Here is a 6048-nt window from a genome sequence, read left to right on the forward strand (position 1 = left end):
TACAACCACCAAACACACCGAAAAAAAGCCATGATTAAACGAGCAGTTATGTAAATGCGCAGAAGTCCGCTAAACAAACAAAACCGAACCAGAAATTCTTCAGACTTCATATAACCGGCTAAAGACAGGCTGGTTAGCTTCCAGAGCTATTACTGACTCCACACACCAAGTTTCACCACACTCTGACCAAAATTCAGTGAATGAGCCGCAAAAGAAGACCACAAAAACACACAGCGGCGCAAATGCGCTAAGACAGAAATTGGCTTCCCGATTCCTTCCGTTATTTTCGCCGGTAGCCGGTAGCCACGTGATTATCAGTAGTTACCATGCCTACCTAGCCATATCAGAGCCGTTTTCCATCAACATGCTCCATTTTAGACCCGCCTACAGACACGTGACTGGACAGACGCCACATGCAGTAAATATGGGCCCACGTGGGTTTTTGGCATTACAACGTCTGATTGGTTGAAATGACGTGAACGTTGCATTGTTACTGTGAATCTATTGGCTCAAACGATTAAAAAGAGGTGTCAATCACGCAAATTGACCAAAAAAAAACAAAGTTACAGCCCCTTGGAGTTTAAAGGGCCAGAGGCCAATCAAACGCTCCATGCGCACGGCAGAAAAGGGCCATTACCATGTAAATGTGTGGTTAATTCTTCAAAAATATACTTTAAAAAAATGCATTTTTAGGCCTGTTAATAAAATTTATTAATTTCTCCTCTTTAATACCTAAAAAATTCAACTGGCATGGTGTCCAATTGTGTGCCAAAATTGGACATATTTGTACAACGTCTGGATATTCATGTATTGACAGGGCTGTAATTTTTCACTGTTTCACTTTAGAAACATAAATCCTTGCACAGATGATGTTTATATGTTAGTTACTGAATTTCTGGAATGAAATGTGATCTGAGGCATATTTTTAAAAGGGTTATATGCTAAAAATTAAAAATAAAATTAGGCGAGGATAAAATCTACTTACTTTTTCTGTGTTCCAATCTCAGTAACTTTGACACAGTAATATCTGCTTCAATATTTACATCTCTGATGAAATTTCCCAAGTTTTAGCTTTATTTTGATACCAAGATTGTAAGGACAGAGTTTGTAATTGCAGAGAAATAATCAATTAAATTTGGGCATTACATTTTCAAGCAGGAAGCTCAGAAATCAGAAAGGCTCAAAGAAGAAGATGTTGTTCTGATGTCTGTTCACTACAGTGAACTGACCAGATTAGTTGCTGTTAAATAAAAAACGGCAACAAAGACAGTTGGGTCTCATTCCTTCATTGCAATAATCTGATCTGAACTCCAACTGTATCCTCCTGTATTCTATGTGGAAGCAACATCAACATTCATTCAGGTTTTTTAATCTCCTACCGGTTTTGAGCAGGGAAAGGAGATTAGGGCTTCATCAGGAATGAAACACTGCAAATCTATTCACCAAAAGCTGGAGCACGAAGGACTTGGGTGGTCAACTACAATTAACCACACAGCAAGCTGTATCTTTGTTAGATAACTGCATGAAGTGCAACCAATTAAAGCATCTGCATATCCACTCCTCAGCCCTGATAAAATCTAAAAGAATAACCCTGTACAGCTGTTATGAAGAAGGAAACTATCCATAAAGACCGCAACCATTTCGTTTGATAGCAGGACGTTTATTACTGCTGTAAACACTGACATTTTAATGATGTGAGTTTATGGGAAATGACTCGTTTTGGAGCCCCAAGTGGACATTAGAGGAACTGCAGTTGTTGGCGTTTAAGCATTGGCTTTGCTTCTAAGCCTCCAAGGCTGATGCTCGGTTTAAGTATCTGCTACCTCTTTAAAATGAAGAGTACACTGTTGAAAAATAAGACTCACTGATAGATCTGGAATCTGAGCAGATGTGATTTGTTAGAAAGCAACAACTTTTTTCTTTCCTGCAAATTAAGATATTTCTCAAATGTAATAAAATGTTAGGATCCTGCCCTCCTCTTTAAATAGCTGTAAAGTGTGTCATAGTGAGGTTAGGATCACTAAGGGGCCTTACAAAATATAAAAAGGCACCAGCAGAAGTGTGTGAGAGCCAATTTTCGTGTCTCTGGGCTTAGATGGAGCTTGTGTCTGAATAAATGTCTGCTCCAAATTTTCAGAGCTAATAAATGCTGCAGCGCTGCAGACATTTCTGTGCACGACTGAGGACACATCTGTCTGTGCTTTATCTTTTTTTCCATCTGTCAATTTGAAACTGTTGTTTTCCTTCTTTGTTGGCTCTCATTTTTCCATTTGTTCCACTGCGCTGTCACATATCACATACTTGTTTTCTTTTCCTCTTACATTTCTGTCTGCTCTTTCTTCATTTGTCTCTCTGTGTTGGCCCTGTTTCACCTGTTCGGCTGTCTGTGACGCGTCTCCTCACAGTGGGCAAGCGAAACAACCACTTTCTTCACAAATGTCCTGCAGGAGTCAAACAGTGAAGCTGCATAAGAATAGCCCTGCTGCTGTGTCCTCATTTAATGTTCATCTTTCAAGCATAGTTTGACATTTCCCGGTTCCCTTCACCATCCCCTTGTTTCCTTCTCACATTTTCTTAGCTAAATGTATGTTTTCTTATTTTTCTTGTTTCCTCTTCTTCCTCATTTTTTGCTTCTCTAACCCCTTGTTTACTTATTTGCTTACTTCTGGGGCCTGTTCTTCGTACCTTGCTAAGTAAGTTAGCTGGATTAGATTGTTGACGATTTCGCGTGATCCCGGATCGTTCGGTTCCCCGAAGCTCATCCGGGACTTGTCATAGCAACAGAGCCGTAAGCGTAAACCTGCTCGGGAGCAGGTTTACTTTATGTAAACAGGATTAGATCGCGGCCACGCAGGTATGTCCGCTTCATTTATACGAAAGCAACAGCGATATTCCACCACTGTTTCACCATAAATAAATAACATCAATGTAACTAAAGATAATGCAGCACTTGATCCTTTTATTGATGTCACACAGATACATACAGGTCATTTCCTAAAAAAGGGAAATGAACTATTAACATTCTATTACATGTATGTGATTATTACAGATGTAATTCATATTTCAGAGTAGTAATTGCAAATTACTTCGTGTAATCAAGATGAGAGACCACGGCTATAAAAGTGAAGGTGGATTTGGGAAGCCTGTCGCAGCCATGTCCTGTCCGTATACGCGAGCAGCCCATTGCGGAAGGTGCAAGATTGATAAGGAGAGTCCTCAGAATTCAGCGTATATTGTGGGACAGACAGGATCCTTTAGCTCAGCGCGACAGTGTGCTCATTGAGAGATATCGATATTCCCGTGAGGGTATTATTCACTTAACCAACTTGTTGACGAGGGGGTGCAGGACCACCACCTGTCTTTTTTTCCTCTGCCCTTTTCTTGGTTGCTGTTATGAACAAACTAACAGAGTATTACAGGCCAGTATTACCTTGCCAAGAGACGAAAAGCAATCTAAGAGATAAATATTACCATTCTGTAGAATACTCCTGTATTCCACTTTTACTTGTTCCCATGTTCTTGTGGGTCCTGTTGTGGCTCTAATGTGAAAGGGGATATAATATAACATATTATAATATAATATAATGCCATATGATATTGGACAATATAGTGTCATATGATAGATCTACCCTACCGCCTACTGGTGTTGGCCAGAGGGGCCGATGGCGCGATATGGCAGCCTGGCTACAACCGTAGCTGCCTCCACCAGTGTGTGAATGTGGGAGTGAATGAATAGTGGTATCGTAAAGCGCTTTGGGTGCCTTGGAAAGCGCTATATAAACCCAATCCATTATTATTAGTATTATTAAATTACCTACAAGTTTGATTTGTCAGCAACTTTCTGCCAGCCCTCTCTCCTTGCTTCTGCAGCCTTTGCAGTGTTCTCTTGCGTTTTAATTAAACTCTGAAACTCCTGAAATCCCTCACTCATGAGTTCTTGCTCTGCTGCCGGAAAATACCGAGCACGCCCCTTCGACATTTTCGCCGACCAATCAGCGGGTTGCCGATCAATGTTTCTACTATCGATGCGTAGCCCCTTTTACGACACCCAGTGATGTCACATTACTGCGTCCAGCTGTACTAATCGTCAACAGCAGGCGTGTTCGGGGAACCGGATTAGCGAGCTCACGGTTAGCGCGATGGTTTGGTCTTGGATGTGTCATTTGATCTTGGATGTAGTAAGCGACGTACGAAGAACAGGCCCCTTATCTTCTCTATTGCCTTGTTTTCTTAACCACCATTCACTGTTCTACGTCCTTTTTATCTTCTCTATCTCCTATTTTGCATCTTTACGTACCCTTTTGTTTCCCTAACTCCTTATTTGAATCTTTACCTCCTTGTTTCATTTCCTGCCTCTTTGTTTCCTTCCTCACTTCATTGTTTCCTTTTCTATACATTGCTTCTCTACCCCCTTTTTCTCCTTCAGTATTACCTTTCTGCCTCCTTTTTTAAAACTTTCTTTCTCCGTGTCCTTGTTGGTGTATCATCTTGTAACTAAATGTTATTTTCGTTTAATCTCAGTTAAACTACTTTTAATCTTTAAGATTTCCTTTCTTGCTGCTTTTATGAGTTTGATGTTTTAGTTCTGTCGGCTTTTCACTGCATCATCCTGACGTCTGTATCTGCTGTTCACTGTTTACTGACATCTGTTGTTGCTTTGTTGGCTGACACTCTCTTTTATTTCCAGCTGTTAATTTCCTCTATTTGAAGTGTTGCAAAAGCTTCCAAGATGTTAGAGCTTTTAATATATGCAAAGATTCATAAGACTCATCAAACAACCTGAATATATTTGGATGCTGTATAATAACATTTTTACTGCAAATTAAGAAGTCTGATTGTAAGTTTAGGCTCTAAAAATACTTTGTCAGGTTTAGGACCAGAAAAATACTTAGCATGGATTAAAATACACTATGCAAGTTGGAAGTGACAGCACCTGTTATGTGTGCCATGTGTGATCCCAGCTGATTTTCAATAACACTTACGGATTATTTTACACCACAGGAATGAGAATGTTTGCAGTGGATTCCTGCTTCACAGGAGTTCAGCTGTAATATCTGCAGCTCCTGAATGTCAGGTTTAGTGCAGAATAGCATTTCCTTTGACACTGGAAAGCTTTGATGGCAACAATAGATGAAGGTGTTTGTGACAGACACAAAGCTACAAACAGCAGACGCTTGTGCCTTTGTGAAAAAGATAACTTGAAGTGCATATAGAGAACTTTTTTTTTTATCCCTCAACCACACCGGTGTTTCTTTTGCCAGAGTTTCCACAGTTCAGTTGTTCACAAAAAATGTTTTTCTTTCTGTTACAGTCAAGTTTTTTCCTAGAACATTTCTTAACGAGTCTCCAATAACTTGTTAAGAAAGTAGCTATTTAATGATGAATATGACGCCTGTGTTGATATGACTGCTTAGGTTAAAACAGCACATAATACGGAGACACCATGAAAAGTAAAGTAAACATCTTCAAATGTCTTTTCTAAAACCTCTGGAAGAACTCAAGAACAGTAGACATCAGACTAAAAGTACTGTTAAATATTTTATTTCAGATGTGTTCTTGCCTTTGCTCCATAGCCAAGAGCACATTTGAAATAAAATAGAAGAGAAATCAACCTGGAAAATAGTGTTTTACTAAATGACTATTTAATATTTAGTATTTGCCTTACCTGATGGTCTTACCACCTGCACTCATGTATATATCATGTATATATCTATCCACTTAGCACTTTTAATTCTTATTCTTATTTTTATATTTTTATGACAGTATGTTTGCACTGAAGCACCGCAGCAATTTCCTAATGTTGTAAACCTGCTCAACATTTGGCAATAAAACCCTTTCTGATTCTGATTCTGATTAAATTACTTTGGAAAGTGTATATAAGGGGCGATCGTGGCTCAAGAGTTGGGAGTTCACCTTGTAATCGGAAGGTTTCCAGTTCGAGCCCCGGCAGTCTCGGTCGTTGTGTCCTTGGGCAAGACACTTCACCCGTTGCCTACTGGTGGTGGTCAGAGGGCCCGGTGGCGCCAGTGTCTGGCAGCCTCGCCTCTG

Source organism: Rhamphochromis longiceps, linkage group LG3 (genome assembly GCF_057381845.1).
Source record: "Rhamphochromis longiceps isolate RC_006_pf linkage group LG3, R_longiceps_female_GT1.1, whole genome shotgun sequence".
In the NCBI taxonomy this organism is placed as follows: Eukaryota; Metazoa; Chordata; class Actinopteri; order Cichliformes; family Cichlidae; genus Rhamphochromis; species Rhamphochromis longiceps.